Genomic DNA, 17,733 nt, shown 5'->3' on the forward strand with positions numbered 1-17,733 from the left:
TTGGCTCTTGGGCGGCCTGGGGGCAGGGCAGACCGCTGCAGCACCTCTGGTGGATGGCCTAGGGACTTGTGGTCAGGAACGGTTGCCGGTGGAACTAGGGCTACAAGAACTGAACACCGGCAGGGCACAGGAACTGGGGACAACAGAGGCCGGCGATGAGGGCGGAACCCATCTGGAGGCTGGCAATGAAGATGAAACCTCTCCAGAGGCCGACGTCAAAGACCCTGTGGAGGGTCAACAAGGAGACCTGAGCCAGAAAAGTGGGTTGGAGGACTGGAGACCGGCTACAGGTCAGCTGGGCTGTAGCCCGGCGTCAGAGCAAACAAGGGGCTTCTGAGGCACAGCTAAGTCTGATTGGAGCTGCAACTCAACTGAACTCAATCCGCTCTGTGTGTGCGTTGCCGTTCTCAAAGTCCGTTCGCTTTGGGACACAACAAACATTGTGCTCACAAGCTACACGTTGAAGATGGCAAGTTGATGGCAAGAAAATACAGATTGTGCAACAAATCAGGCCTGCTTGTTTTTTTTCAGGAAGTGGTTGTAAAGATTTACAAAGCATGCGTTTACAGCATTTACACTCTAACATTGCTAGAAAAATGACTTACAAAACATAATACATAGTTGGATTAATCGACTATTCATGTTACATGCCATCCTTGGGTTGCCAGAGGTTGACGGCCACCTTCCTGAGACCTACGCGCCAGACTGTCACCGATAGTTCTCGGGAGCCAAATGTTACTAAAGATCAGACTTATATCATGATTCACAAGGCTCAGATAGTGTGACGAGTGCGTGAGTGAGTGTGTGTGTGTGTGTGTGTGTGTGTGTGTGTGTGTGTGTATAAAAGAAGAGGGAGGGGGTCTAGATCAAGGCCAATATGTCCAGCCGGGGTACTTAGTTGTTTTTTGTTCGCTGTCTACATCTGAGGGACAAAATGTCTCCAGTGCTGACAAATTGATGTACAGATAGCAGTGATGTCAGGGACCTGAGCACTGAAATATCAAACAAACTCTTGGTCTCTCTCTCACACACACACACACACACACACACACACACACACACACACACACACAGCCGGCGCCCGAAGATGAGTTTGTTATACCATTCTCTGGACTGCTGATCTGTAGAGCTGTAATGTTTAGGCTACACCAGACATGGTATGTTGCAGCTGAGTGCTGCTGGGGTGTGTTATTGCTCTTTTACGGCACCTGTGTTTAGCATGTGGATGTGGCATGTTAGTGTAGAAGGGAATTCTAGGTGAAACTAAGCTATATTAAAATATTTCTGTATTGTTCTTCTCATTGTATTTACAAATTGTTAAAACTACAAAAATAGAAAGTTGAATGAAGTCACAGATTTGGGAAGAGGCTGCCAGGGGTGTTTTCCTGTACCCTGACTCCACTGAACACATCAGTGGAGTCATGATGTCTTGTCTTCTACTTATTACAGCCAGATGTAAAAAAGCTAAATATTATCATGATAGGCCTAAATTTATACTCTTTCATCTGTCAGTCAATGGGAATTTCATCAGCATTTTAACATTATAATTTTTTTCTCATCAGTTATCATTTTTACAACTCATAAAAATACACTTATATCTCCAAATAGATACAGGCATTATTGTGTGTGTGTTTGTGTGTGTGTGTGTGTGTGTGTGTGTGTGTGTGTGTGTGTGTGTGTGTGTGTGTATGTATGCATGTGTGTGTGTGTGTGTGTGTGTGTGTGTGTGTGTGTGTTTTTAATGGGCATCTGTTTTCTGTTCAGATCATTAAACCAGAACAGGTTTATGTGTGAGAACTGTATTCATCACTGCACACATCTCTTTGTCACATCATCTGTGCAACTGTTTATAAAGACAATACATAGAGGACCACTGAACTGAGGACATTTGTATATTTATTGCTAATGAGACTTTTTTTTTCTGCCATCTAACTTGGTTGAAAGCACTTATTGTAGTTTGCTTTGGACACAAGCTTATGTCAAATGTTTGTTCACTTATCACATCAGTAAATAAGGTACAGTATACTTCACCGTTACCCCAACCTTATTTGTTCAATGTAAACAAGAAAATATTTTGACACAGCTTTTTATCCCTAACTTTTATCCTACTTGTCCCAATCATAACTTGTGCATTCTACACTAGTTGGCTATCTATAGTGTAAACACATACTGTAATTGTATAGTGTGTCTTCCAGTCATTAACACATTCAAATAATCCTTCAGAAGTAGCATCTTCCTAGCAAACCCAGGAGATCTACATACATGTGCAAAAACACGTATCTGTCTGAACAGTGGACAAACTGCAGCTGAGAAATCCCTTCAGGTTCTTCTACTATTACCTACGACTAACCTTTAAATACTGAGAGAACAAAATCAGAACCCTGTATAAAACCTGAGTTTCTGATGCTCATCTAGCTCCTGGATCATTCTATACTCAGGATGTGCTCCAGTTTTTAACGTTTTGTTCATGAGTTCTTCCCAGTAATGACTCCAGTTTCCGTCACTGTCTGCTCCATAACCAAACACACTGACCCAGGAAAACAAAAGTAACCAATGTCAGGAACTGAGGACATACAGCCTGCTTAATTATTTGCATCCACTTGTTAATTATTAGTGTTACAGCAACACTGGTGGCATTCACAAGTAGAACTCTAACTTAAAAATGAACTTACGTCGTCACACATATGAAGGGCAAGAATCAAAGCCAGAAAGCCAGTGGAGGGGTAATAACCCTTATTTTCCAGCCACATGTCATGAACATACCTCATAAAAGCTGGATTAAGGACCATCACCTGTTGTGAATCAGAATTAGGATTTAAACCTATTTTTATGAACCATGACCTTTGCAGCCAAAAAAGTTTATTGTTAAATGCATTCAAAATAATACTCACCAAATCCTTGTTAGCTTTGATTTTTGATCTTAGGCCGGTTACACACTGGAAGCGTCTCACGAGCGTTTCAGCCGTGTGGCGTGTCCGTTTATATTTGGGCTCCCATGTTAACAGGTTAGAGCTTACACACTGCCTGTGTGAGACGCGAGTCTCATGCGCGGCTCGAACCGTGCCAGAGACGCGTGCTTGCTAGAAATAGAACCGACGCCTATTTTTCACGCGTGACGCGAGCGTGTTGGAAGCGTTTCCAGGCAAAATAGAATAGGAAAATATGTTTATATGTCATTTAGACACAAATGCATATTAATAAATGACATCTTGTTGTTTGAAAGTCTCTAGGTTTTGACATCAATGTAGATATAAATGTAATAAAAAATTTCAGAGAAAAGATTTTCAAATATTGCACCTGTCATACAGAACGAAATATTCTGTAACATATTTTGCAATCAATACTGCCGACGTTGTCTTGCTTTAATCAAATCAGCAGGCTATATATTTATGTTTAACAACTCTCTCCCCATAAGTCGAACAAGCCTATATATAAAGGGTAGAATAGGCTACAATAACAACGTAGTGTGTTCTGAGTGACGGTCCAACATCAACAAACAGACAGCCCACTTACCCATTTTTCAGAGTTTGAATGTGTCGGCGCTATGTCCCGAGATCAGCCCTCCCTGTACCTAGCAGCAGGAGCAGCGCCGCGTCAGACACGCTTCTGGTGTGTAGGACACAGAAAAATCCACGCAACCGCCACGCTTCTGAGACGCAACAGAAACGCCACGCTCGCGCGACGCATCCAGTGTGTAACCGGCCTTACACCCCAACATGGTCTGTTGAAACAAACATGAAATGTCACACTAAACATCATTGCTTTCTTTTCTGTGTTGTTTTATTTATCTTTGCAACTCTGTCCTTGTAAATGTGGGCTGCCCCTCAACGATCTCTTCAGTATAAATAAAGGTTGAATGAATGGATAAATGAAAATGATGCTATGTTTTTGTCAGTTGACTCATACATGTGATTTTAGCAGTCATTGGCAATGACCATATTCTGTCGTTTATTTATAAGGATGTGTTACACACACACCCAACACGCCCACCCCACCCCACAAAATACTGTGAGTCTTAATTGTCCTCAATTATTATTTTATGGCCAAGTGTATGAATGTTTACCCTCAGAGGTGGAGGGAGTGTTAAAAACACATAAGCCGATTAAGAATGTATCCAAATCTATTTTTAGACGGAGGTGCAACATTGTCATACTGGGAGAAAAAGCACATTTCTTTGTCAAGGTGTCTTGTAAAGTAATGCTGCAGTATTGTGCTATGTTTCATTATGCTGAATGGACTCCACAATCTACTCATCTGATTCTCAACACCGATGTTTGTACATGTTGCTGGGGTTCTCTCCCTATTCATTTGTCTTCTCTTCTACACCATCATGGTATATTACAGCTGAACGGTGCTGGGGTTGTCTGCAAGGACAAAATGATCACATAGTCCATAAAAATTTGACTCACCCTTCGCTGAATCCTGTGAGGGCCACTGTGAGCCATTCAAAATCAACTGTCTTAAAGAAACACGCCAACTTATTGGGAATTTAGCTTATTCACCGTAACCCCCAGAGTTAGACAAGTCGATACATACCCTTCTCATCTCCGTGCGTGCTGTAAGGCTGTCTGACGGCTCCAGCGGCATCAGCCCATCACAGTACATGCAGGTGAATGGTTCCAGCAATCCTACTGCTCCCAATAACTGACAAAAACGGCGACATGTTCCAATTTACATGTTGTGATTTGTATAGTTACAGCGTGTACAAAAAACAACGTAACATGAGACACAGCCATCTTCTAACCGTAAACAAACCAGGAACTATATTCTCAGGCGGAAGAATATAGTACTTGGGTGGAATGATTTGCTTTGCAGCAAACCTGTCTGAGAATATAGTTCCCGGTTTGTTTTTGTTTACGGTGTGTTTATTTAAATATAAGTAGTGTACACCTAAATGTAGGCCTAAGCGATTGCAATATGAGCCTGTATATTACTATTAGGACTATAGCATACATATGTCTAGGATGTATAAATGAAATAAACTTCAGCTGGAGTCCGATTTACTACGGCAACACTGTTGACCGCATCAGTGATCTCTTTCCATTCCGCATTATTCTACAGCCTTTAATACCAGTTTTCAGACTGACAAATAGTACACACATAAGTGCAAGTGAACCTGAGATATCAGGGTTTCAATCTCCACCTCTGAAAAGTGCCGCTTCTTAGCCGGGTTACCTCTCACCATGTCGTAAATTGTAGAGGCGAGGCCTCAAAACTGAGAATATATTGCGGCGTGATATTTAAATTATAATATACGATTGTTTCCATCCGCTGCATTTATCAATGTACGACCATTCTTACTCTCTGATTGGTGTGATACGAACGTTTCATTAATCACACGTGAAGCCTGTCGTAAGATGATTTCTGCGCTCATATCTGCGCTGGTTTCTACGTTAGGTTGATAAATGAGGGCCAGTGGCAGGCGTTGTCACCATGGTGATGGCTGTTGATTATATTTTATTCCCTGATCTGAAGTGCAGGTTGAGAGACTGTTTTCTTGCAAGTTTACAACTTACCTTCCACCAGTTGAAAGCATCCTCTGAGAGATTGTAGTTTGCTGACAAAAGTGGTTCAACAGATTTGTTGAAACGCTTCATAAACCACGGATCATCTTCAGATAAACATCGCTCACAAGCACAGGGGCTTTTGTCCTGAGGCAGGGAGCATGACGTATATCCTCTCCATAACACACAGATAGTAGTCACACACAGCAGGAACATTAGGGCCCTCACTTTTAATTTCATCTCGGCTGTGTGATGCTTCTGATTGGGAAACAGTTCCAATATATAGAAAAAATATTTGGCGAAATACACAAGAGAGACTACAATCATAAATGAGGAAGAACTTGTCAGATTGTTCATTTAAAACTATAATCATCAACAGAAAATAAGGCAGTTTGGTAGCGGAAGACTCCACTTAGATGAACTCATCTTCAAGTGAATACAGCTGCCAGTCATTATGAAATAGATATCACAGTTTGCATTATTTCTCTGATGACGACTGGTTGAGGATTTAAAAAGCAAAAACTTTTGTTTTATTATCGTTACTGTTATTATTATAATAATTATTATATGTCTTAGTAGGTCTATAGCAGGAAATACACTAAAGAAATATATAAAAATTAAAGCTGCAAGCAGCGATGGACGTTGGGGTTACCGGCGTTCGCCGCTCCTTGCGACCGTGCATTTGCGCAGCACTCAGACGCCGCAAATCGTCACCAATGAAAAGGGAACTCCCCGCTGAGTTCAATGATACCTCACACAAGACTCTAAGTCATACAGTTCATTAGCTGTGAAAGGGGGCGTGGTCAAAGTATAGGGGGCGGGCCAAATCTTTACCAATAAAAAAGGAAGTCTCTGCTGAGTTAATTGATACCTCACATAAGACTCTAAGACATAAGACTACCTTAAATGGGTCACCATTTATTATAGGGGGCGTGGCTTAAACATGATGCATGGTTATTTTACAGGATAGATCGACCCATATTAGACCTGTACTCACACAGAGTTGCTGCGTGATATCTCTGCGCCCAAGTAGCAGTGCTTCGCCCCAATATAGTCCCAAATCAATATCTGCCTAGGAAATCGTCTAGTCTTAATCTGCATTGCTATTTGTACTTGTTGTGAATACGCAGGCCACAAGAAGTAATTAGGTAATTTGTTTTATCATCATCACCAAGTGCCTGGAACAGCTGGTCTTGGGTCACATCAAAGACTGCCTTCCTCTCTCCTTTGACCCCCACCAATTCGCTTACAGAGCAAATAGATCAACTGAGGATGCCATAGCCATCACCCTACACACCGCGCTGAGCCACCTGGAGCACAGAGAGAGCGATGTCAGGATGCTCTTCATCGACTACAGCTCAGCCTTCAACACAATCATCCCCAACATCCTGGTCAGCAAACTGTCTGATCTAGGACTACACCCACTCACCTGCTCCTGGATCAAGGACTTTCTCTCTAACAGAGCCCAGACAGTAAAATTCGGACCTAACCTCTCCTCCACCCGATGTTTGAGCACGGGCTCCCCACAAGGGTGTGTGCTGAGCCCACTGCTCTACACCCTCTACACCGCCGACTGCAGACCCGTCCACACCAGCAACAGCATACTGAAGTTCGCTGACGACACAACGGTGGTGGGGCTGATCTCTGAGGGAGACGAGTCAGCCTACAGAGATGAGGTCCTGAAATTGTCCAAGTGGTGCTTGGCTAACAACCTGGCTCTGAACACAGCTAAGACCAAGGAGATCATTCTGGACTTCAGAAAGCACAGGGCAGATCTGCGCCCCCTCAACATCAACAGAGACTGCGTAAAGAGGGTCCACACCTTCACCTTCCTGGGCACCATGATCTCTGCCGACTTCTCTTGGACGGCAAACACCACAGCTGTCATTAAAAAGGCACAGCAACGCCTGCACTTCCTGAGAGTGCTCAGGAAGAACAACATCGGCAAGGAGCTGCTAGTGACCTTCTACCGCTCCATTTTTGAAGGAGAATACAGCCACAATTATACTAGTAGAGGACATGTGTACACAGAGGAAATCCTTAATACTATCATTAGTGTAGCATGGAGACTGTACCATTATCCTTCTTTTCAGTGTTTCTCTTGATTCAATGAAAAAGCTGACTAAATTGACCAAAATATTCTTCTTTAAAACCATGTATTTATTTTCAAGTTGTTTACAATCAAGCCACAAGAATTCCTTAAAACATAATGACTTATTTTGAAAAAGTGTCCCCATATAAAAGAAATACAATACTTTTGTACACTTGTTAAATTAGCTGATCATAATGTAAATTAGTGAGCTACTGGTAAAGCTCATCTGTTCACCCTGACAGCCACATACCTCCAAAAATATGAACTGAGCTCAACACACTTACCTGAGACTCTCCACCTGACTGTCCCTGGTCTCCCTGAGACTCTCCACCTGACTGTCCCTGGTCTCCCTGAGACTCTCCACCTGACTGTCCCTGGTCCCTGTTCCTCAGTTCTTTCTGTCTCCTTTGCCTGTGACATAGTGACGTTAGTATTTCCATAAGCACCCATTCTTATAAAGATGTTACCAAATTGTCTTGATATGAGGACTCCTTGTACTTACTTGGCGTTTTGGTGTAGGCCTACTGAAAAAGGATCTTATGTCTGTTTTTCTTTTCTCTGTCATTTTATCTGGGCAACAACAACACAAATCTTTAACGGCAGATGTCTAAATATGAGTTAGGTTCATAGGTTCACCACGCGGTCATATTATAATTCTAAAATGATCTTGCGTCCTCCACATAAATATTAGGTTTCGTCTGGGACAGAGGATATATATTTAACTGATCAGCTACTTAACTTCATATTGAGCAAAACACAACTGTAGATCTTCAATATTAACCCTAATGTCAGTTCACACACATAACGTTAGGCTTATCGCCGTGGTAACGTTAGTTGTAGTGGGTGCATTTCTATCCAACAAACTATTAAACAAGCTAGGTAACGTTACATTATATTACACTAACATAGAGAACATTTTGTCATGACTAATTCATTAATTACTCAGCATCATTTCTATTTGAGAAAAGAAAAACTTCATCCAATGTTTAATGTGAATAAAATAGCCTTGAACCGCCTACTTACTACATTCCTGTCACTACCCGATGTGACTGACTGTGAGTCGAGTGCAGATCCTAACGTACAGCAGGCAGTGGACCAAACCACTGTGAGGCAAGGGAGGGGGAACTCAAAATGTTTCTAAACTTAAAAAGCATTTTTTGGGGTTTGTATTGTTTTACTACTTACACAGATATTTTAAGTATACATCATTATGTTATTTACAATGCACAGCATTGTTTTAAAGATATTTCTAGGGGGGGGGAACAACCCTTAGATGGAGGGGGTCCTGACCCCCCCCGCGATCCCCCTGGGATTTACGCCCTTGGGTCAACACCGGACAGAGGATCATCGGCTGCCCCCTCCCCTCCCTGAAGGACATCCATTCATCCCGCTGCCTCAGCAGAGCTAAGGCAATCATCACAGACTGCTCACATCCTGCCTACCCCTTGTTTGACCTGCTGCCCAATGGCAGGCGCTACAGGTCAATCAAGACCAGGACAAACAGACTCAGGAACAACGTGTTTTGCACACATGTGCAATAACCAATAACCAGTACTTTTAGTGTGTATATTTGTTTCTATTTTTGTGTATATATTTCTTTCAAATTCTGTGTGTATATACATTTTGTATATTTGTTTCAAATTGGATGTTATACTATTTATTTCTTGTCTTTTAGATTTAGATTTATAATACTGGGTGAACTGCTGCTAAAAATGTCGTTTATTTTGTACAATGAAAATAAATCTTCTAATTCTGATTCTGTCCACATGATACAAGCCTCCCGTGACGGCACAGGTAGTTGCTAGTAGCCAAGGAGGACATGGAAGGTTTTGAGTATCTGCGCAGCAAAGTCACCAGACGCCACAATCTTCTGAACATAGCCATACTGAGAAATACAGAAAGAGTTGTGTGGAGCTGTCTTAATTAGCTTTGTAGCAACTTATTTGACAATGGCTTGAATGTAACGGACGTTCATTAATATATAAAAAGTTACACACTAAAGCTTTAAACAAAATAGGGGATAGAATTCCCCCTTGTCAAACTCCATTGTTTACATGAAAAGGGGTTGACAGTGCATTGCCCCATTTAACCTACATTGTCTGATTGGCATACCAAAAAAACTGATATTCTAATTGTATACCTTGGGACACCTCTAGAATTTAATGAATAATTTTTAGTTTAGTTTTAGTTCAATTAGTTCTGTCGAATGCCTTGGATGCATTTTGGCTTCTATATTTGGCAACAATTTCCAATTTCAAAGCATGAATACACATAGCAGTGCTATGTTTCCTTTTAAATCCAAATTGGTTATCAGTAGTGAGAACAATCCTTTCCAACCTTGTAAGCAAATATTCTTTCCAGCACGTTGGAAAGAATACTTGCAAGGGCTGTCAATGCTATTTAGCTTAGCAGCCTTATCCTTGATGGCAGGCACTAATACTACAGACGCAATAAAATCAGGTAGGACACCATAAACTAAAAGACCAGTAAAACACAAGGACAGCAAAGAGCCGAGCCCATAACTGGCATGTTCTGCAGTAATGCAGTCTATACCTCAAGCCTTGTTATCCAGCATCATTATAGCATCATACACATCATTAGCCCGGACCATGTCCTCTGACATTATCAACTAATAATGACACATCTTGATATTATTATTATTATTATTATTATTATTATTATTATTATTATTATTATTATTATTATTATTATTATTATTATATATTTAAAATGTATAAATGTTTTCTATTTGACCTACCTAATCAGAGAAAAAATCTGCTTCTATTCCAGTTATATTGAGTCAGATGCCTGACTTATGAGTACCGCAGCTCGAATTACGTGGAAGCAACAAAGTAAAAAATCTGAGGGGGTCTCTCACATCTGAAGGTGTCTGCCATATGTGGCATTGTAATTTAATCTTAAACAACGCTCATTATCCATCCCTGTGCGGTCTCTTTCCATTAAATACGTTAAATTAAAATATAAAATATAGGCTACTACGGGACGTAGACCTGAGCCTACCCTACGCCTACTACGGGACGTAGACCTGAGCCTACCCTACGCCTACTACGGGACGTAGACCTGAGCCTACCCTACGCTCATGAACGCAGCATGACTGCACTTCACCACCACACCACTAGGCTATGTGAGCAAACCGCATAGGCTACGATCGATTTGACAGCACTCGCAAGTCCTAAGAAGTCACCTTGCTTTTAGCTTAATGTGCTTTTGAGGTAAATACCACCAGTACATCTTAAATAAATAAATCTGTAGCTATCCTCTGTCATTCAGAGCTCCGGAAAAGTTCCCAGATATTTTGAAACACCTGTCAGCAATACAATGCAATCTCTGATATACTGCGCAAAAGCGCCACTCGCGCCTAGACTATTTAATTGTATAGCCTTGTTAGGCTATGTGCAGGGCTAGGCTGTTAGGCTGTGTGCCAACTTTTTTTATGAGATAGAGAGACCCCCTTGAAGACAAAAAGATAATTTGAGCACTGCCGCAGCAGAGTGAAATAAGCTAGTTAAGTAAACTGGTTTATACCATTGGTTCGCTTGACATAAAAGCCAGGAGCAGTTCTTCTGAATGGATGTGGTTTCTACACAGGTGTACATGATGCATCCAACATTCATCAGCCTTCTTCTTACATTATGTGAACATAGACTATTCACCCTTCAAGAAGAAATGTAAACAGTGTCAAACAAGGTTATCTTTTAAATATATAACTACTAAAACAGGTTGTATTGTTGTTGTTCTTTTGTTCATTGTGTGCCCTAACTGCCATTTTGCCTTCATGCGGTGGAGCGACTGGAGGGGGCCGTGATCTGAACAGAGGGTGAAGGAGCGTCCCAGCAGGTAGTCACGCAGGGCCTCGACTGCCCACCGTATTGCCAGACACTCCTTCTCTACCGTGCTGTACCGTGCCTCCCGCTCGGACAGCTTGCGGCTGATGTAGAGGATCGGGCGGTCAACGCCCCGCACCTGCTGGGTCAGTACAGCTCCCAACCCTCTGTCCGATGCATCCGTCTGCAAAACAAAGGGGAGAGAGAAGTCAGGGGTGTGGAGGACTGGCCCCCACAGAGGGTCTGCTTCATCCTCTCAAACGCCTGTTGACACGGCCCCGTCCACTGGACCGGATCTGAGGCACTTTTCGGGTGAGGTTGGTCAGGGGGCTGGTCAAGTTAGCAAAGTCGGGTATGAAGCACCTATAGTAACCAGCCAGCCCCAAAAACCGCCTTACCTGTTTCTTGGACTTGGGCCGGGGGCAGGATGCAATCGCTGCGGTCTTGTCTACCTGTGGCCGCACCTGTAAACCGCCCAAGTGGTACCCCAAATACCGTACCTCCTTCCGTCCAACCGCGCACTTCGCCAGGTTGGCCGTGAGCCCCGCCTGCCTGAGGGACTCGAGGGCCGTGGCCACCTGCCGCACATGCTCCACCCAAGTGGGGCTGTGGATGATCACATCATCCAGATAGGCGGCAGCATACGCAACTCAGCCAGGTCAGTGCGCTGGGACGGGATGAGATGGCTGTCACAAAGGGGGGAGGTTGGATCAGCTGATTTTGGAAACTCCGGCCCCAGCTCATCTCTGTCTTTTATCACCATCACCACAGTGCCCGCCTCCCTCCATGCTTTCAGGAGGTTAAGGTGGTAAATCTGTGTGTCTCCTCCTCTATCAGAGCGCACCACCTCATAGTCCACATCCCCAACCCGCCGTGTGACCACAAAGGGCCCTTGCCACTTGGCGAGTAATTTAGAACTAGACGTAGGGAGCAACACAAGCACTTTATCTCCCGGCGTTAACTGTCTTAACCGGGTCCCTCTGTCATACAGGCGCTGTTGACGTTAGTAAATTTTCACGTGATAATTGCCCTAGTGTGTGAAGCTTTGCTCTCAGGTCCAGGACATACTGAACTTAATTTTTGCTAGGGCTTGGACCGTCTTCCCAGCTTTCTTTTACTAGGTCCAGCACCCCTCGTGGTCGCCTGCCGAACAGCAGCTCAAACGGGGAAAACCCAGTGGAGGCCTGGGGAACCTCCCGCACTGCAAGAGGGTCTAGCCACCTAACCCAATCACGTTCGCCCTCGTGCATAAATTTGTGGATCATGGACTTCAGAGTCTTATTTAGCTATCCGTCTGAGGGTGGTAGACGCTGGTCCAAACAGACTTGATGCCCAGCAGCCCGTAAAGTTCCCTTATAGTGCGTGACATAAACGAGGTGCCCTGGTCAGTCAGGATCTCTTTCGGGATCCCAACTCGGGAGATGACCTTAAACAGTACCAGTGCCACGCTCTTCGCTAGGATTCGGTACCGTTTGAATTTTTACAATTCCGATGCCGAACCGGTACTTTTAAAACGATTCCGATTCCTAAATCGATTCTTGGAAAACTGAAAAATGACATCAAAGAAAGGCTCTTTTATGGAGTTTTTTTTTTTTTTAATTGAAAATTATTTAAATTTAACAATATACGTATTAACGTTTTAAAGTACTTAAATATATAATAAGTAAATCTAAGTCACCTAACACACAACTACAATAATTTAACAAATAACAGTTACACTATTAACAAGTAACAACAAAATAAATGTTGTTGAGTTGGTATGCCAACCAGCTTCAAACTTTAGCAGTTCTTTTACAGAAAAATTACCACATTTGCCTTCTCTGGCAAGATAAGACACCTCTCCTGACTTGGCATGTCCTGCACAGGAGAAAACTCAGATGGTGTCCAAGAGGTCTGTACACATACGTATGTGTTTGAAAGGGCAGACAATTTGGGGAGGCTGTCCCGCCTCCCCCACCACCAGGCTACAGGGTCTTGTCTTGAACAATAAAATAGCAGAGCAAGTGTAATATGTTTACTAGCGATCACGTGCAGTGAATGGCTAATATGCCTTTATGTCCGTTTTGGTGAGCCCAGAGGGAAAATACGGCATTTTGAAAGTACACTACATTTACGATAGCTAGTTATCAGTAGACTACAGAGGAAGTGTGATATTTTTACGTCCGTTTCAGAGTGTGTACAAAAAAACGTCTATCAGCAGTGATAGTAGAGTGCATGTCCGAGAATAGCACGGACACGCGCATCACACCGCGAGCGGGCACGTGTGCCACTCGGCAGAAAAGGGAGAAAGAAAAAAAGAGTCTGCCGCTCTCCGGAGCGACAGAGGGAAAATAATTCAGTCGGAACCGAAATTTGCGTTCTAATCCGGTCCGAATACTACCGTTTCCATAGGAACCGGATCCATAGTGGAACCGGGTTTCGGTACCCAACCCTACTCTTCGCTGAGATCGTGCTCAGGGGCACTGCTTCGGGATAGCGGGTTGCGTAATCTATCAAGACCAGCACAAATCGATATCCATGCGTGCTCCGGGGAAATGGCCCGATGAGGTCCATACCGCTCCTTTCGAATGGCACCTCCATTAGTGGTAATGGGCGCAAAGGCGCTCTCGGCACGGCTGGGGAATTTACCAGCTGGCATTCGGGGCAGGACGCACACCAACGGCGTATGTTCCCCCGGATGCCAGGCCAATAGAATCGGGCCATTATCCGGTTTGGTGTCTTATCGAACCCCATGTGTCCCGCCATTGGGTTATAAATCATTTCCCGACGGCTTTTCGGCACCAACAATTGGGTGATTATTTCTTCTGTTGAGTGTCACGGCTCACTCGGTACAATCTGTGCCTAATCACTGAGAAGTGTGGATACGTGAGAGCCGCATCAGGGCGCACCATTTGACCATCAATCCTTATCACTTGGTCTAAGGCTGAGCGTATCGTCACGAGACTGCTCGAGTGGAAAATCTTCCATGGAGTCAAATGCAGGGACCAGCAGGGCCTCCAGAGGGCTCTGCTCTCCCTCGTCAGCGTCGGACGACCTTGCGTCACCACTGAGTACAGCACACATTCCACATGTCCCTATCGGCCGTACACGCCCGGCCGAACATTGCCCCACCAATTTATCAAAACCCTGCCAATCCGTGCCCAAAATTAAGGGGTGCGTCAGGCGGGAGCTAACCGCGGGCGGGAGCTAACCGCGGCCTGCACTCTATATTTGTTCCCCGCGGTTCTGATTTCAAGCGACTCCACAGGATAACGGTGAACATCCCCATGCACACATTTTATCTCCACCCATGATGCCTCTACCAAAGCCACGGAACGAACCAGGTTCTGGTGAATTAAGGACTGCATGCAGCCTGCATCCACCATCGCCTAATATGTACCCCCTTGGATCCTTACCGGAACACGGTACGTCCCTCTGGCATCGGGGAGGGGGACCAGAGGGCCCGCAACCCGGACCACCTGCCCAACCTCCATCAGGGGGCACTCTCGGCGGAAGTGACCGGACTGCCCGCACCTTCAGCACTCCTGCCCAGGCGTCTGAGGGACCCCTTGTGGGTCGTGAGCAACGCCAGTAGCGACCGGAGCCTGTTGGACAGAGGGAGAAGCAACAAAATTAGTCTGTGGCGGAGCGTTCCTCCTGGGAGCAGGCGCCGGTCGGGGCTCCCCGGTGATGAGGGCTGCTGGCGGTGGGAGCCGCCTGGCTTGCTACTGCTGTTAAAAAAGGAGAGCATGGTTAGACAACTCGCTACAGCTGTGACAATCAGTCCCTCCCTGCCTGCTCACCTGAGCCACCACCTCCTCCCCACACTCCCTCTCCCCACACCTCCACAGACCTTAATCAAAAGAAAAGAGATGCAACGACGTCATGTCCAGTTGCAGAGAGTGAGCGTGTGGAACACCAAGGACGCTGAACTCCTAAAACAAATTAAGTAATAAAGGTTCCAAAGTTTCCTCCTGAACTATTGATGTAAAGGAAAATCAGTCTAGTAAGACGAGGAAAAGGATCACTGGATGCCGAGGAAAAAAGCACCGCAGGTTACCTCCAACCCTGTTGTTACCTCACCTGTTCCAGCTGGGAGAGGATCAGCTGAGAGTGAAATGGAAAGTGACGCTGCGCCTGTGAATGAAGCTGAATTAGCTGCCTTGATCCGTGCAATAATAAAGGAAGAAATAAACGAGGCAATGAATAAATTACAACCTCAGTTTGATGCACGAAAACTCGGACTGAAGGACTGTAAAGATAAACTCGTAGATGTGGAGTCGGGCCTGTCCGGCATGCACGACAGAATGGATGAAGCGGAGCGTGTGTGTAAAGCTCTCCAGAAAGAAAACAAAGAACTGAGAGACAAAACTAAAAAGCTGGAGAGTCACAGCTGAAGATTTAACCTCTGAGTATTTGGCCTCGACAAAGATACGAAAAAAGGAAAACCCACTGAGGGCCGTCAACCCAAGGAAGGCGGCTGGTCCTGATGGCGTCCCGGGTCGCATGCTGAAGGACTGTGCAGATCAGCTGGCAGGAATCTTCACAAAGATCTTCAACCAGTCCTTGGCACAGTCCACTGTACCACCCTGCCTGAAATCCTCAACTATAGTCCCCCTGCCCAAGAAACCTCAAATCTCTAGTCTCAACGACTACCGACCAGTGGCACTCACCCCAATGGTGATGAAGTGCTTTGAGAAACTGGTCCGTAGTCACATCACAGCAGCCCTACCCCGCAGCCTTGACCCCCACCAGTTTGCCTACAGAGCGAACCGATCCACAGAGGACGCCATAGCCATAGCACTCCATGCTGCACTATCACACCTAGAGCAGCAGGGGAGCTATATGCGGATGCTCTTTGTGGATTATAGCTCTGCATTCAACACCATCCTCCCTCATAAGCTAGTGGTCAAACTGGGGGACCTAGGGCTTCCACACACCACCTGCATGTGGATAAATAGCTTCCTCTCTGACTGCAGACAGAGGGTTAGAGTGGACCACCATACATCCATGACCCTAAGCCTCAGTACCGGCTCTCCCAGGACTGTGTGCTGAGTCCCTTGCTCCACTCCCTCTACACACATGACTGCTCCCCTGTCCACCACAACAACACTATGGTGAAGTTTGCAGATGACACCACAGTGGTGAGGCTCATCTCCAGGAGGCGGGGCGAGTCTGCCTACAGAGATGAGGTGGAGCAGCTGTCAACATGGTGCAGGTACATTGTACCTGTGACAATGACAATAAAGACCTATTCTATATGTGGTTTAATTTAGTCATTTTCTGTAAACTGTTTTGCTCCGACATAGAATCTAAAAGTATGAATCCAAAGAAAGATAGTGATCTTTGGTATGTTACATAAACTACCAAAGAAAGGTCTTGAAAGTGCCCATATAAATATATGCAGTCTCAGGAATAAATTGAGTGATTTAACAGATATACTATACAACCAAATAACTTGCACATATTGGCAGTGTCTGAAACTCATTTAGACTCTACATTTGATGATGCAACTTTAATGATTGATGGATATGTAAAGGCGCGTGGATAAAGTTGAAACGGGGGCCGACAACGCCACCTAGGTTTTGGCTGAGGCCTAGGACCTCTTAAAACTACCAAGATTCCAATTTAAAGATAAAAGATTAAAACAGGTCCTTTATATTGGGGGATAGCAGTTAAAACCAGTGGTGTTTAAAACAGTGAGTAAAACCAGTTAGAGGAATAACAAATTTATTTAAAAAAGGAATAAAACAATTAAAATTCCTCCTTAAAAGAATTTAAAAGCAAAAAGCACAACAATTAAATTATAAATTTTTTTTATTATTATATAAATAATTAAACAATTTAGGACAATCCCAAAACATGTGAATTACAGTAGCTTGGTGCAGCTTGCAGTGATCACAAATAGGGTCTATATTGGGCAAAAACTGTGATAGCTTAACCTTGGTCCAGTGCAAGTGGTGGATCATTTTAAACTGTATAATAGTATGTTTCATACATATTGAAGATGAGTGTATTCCCCCTATCATCTTTGACCAAAGGGAGTCTGAGATCTCAATACCCAGATCCCCTTCCCACTGGTCTCTGAGGGAATTAAGGCTGGTCATTTTTCTGTAATTAACAAGGAGTATATTCCACCTATCTTTGCCTTTCTGGATGAAGTAATGTCATTGATTGAATGTAGGAGGGAAAGTGAGCTGTGTTTGAGGTTAAGAAGCCACGGATCTGAGATATCTAAAGAAATGCGACCTGGGAATATTGAACTTCTCAATTATCTCCTCAAAAGAGGTGAATAAGCCATTCATGTACATGC

At 44.2% G+C, this 17,733-nt stretch overlaps 1 long non-coding RNA gene across 1 annotated transcript; it reads right to left on the reverse strand.

Moving 5' to 3' along the window:
• Positions 1-89: 89 nt before the first annotated feature.
• LOC118493468 lies at positions 90-17,203 on the reverse strand. The gene is made up of 4 exons (XR_004895439.1): positions 16,981-17,203; positions 6,976-6,989; positions 3,072-3,080; positions 90-100 (listed from the first exon to the last, which is right to left on the reverse strand). It is a non-coding gene; the product is annotated as an uncharacterized LOC118493468 (long non-coding RNA).
• Positions 17,204-17,733: the final 530 nt, after the last annotated feature.

The sequence above is a fragment of the Sander lucioperca genome, chromosome 16 (genome assembly GCF_008315115.2).
Source record: "Sander lucioperca isolate FBNREF2018 chromosome 16, SLUC_FBN_1.2, whole genome shotgun sequence".
Taxonomy (NCBI): domain Eukaryota; kingdom Metazoa; phylum Chordata; class Actinopteri; order Perciformes; family Percidae; genus Sander; species Sander lucioperca.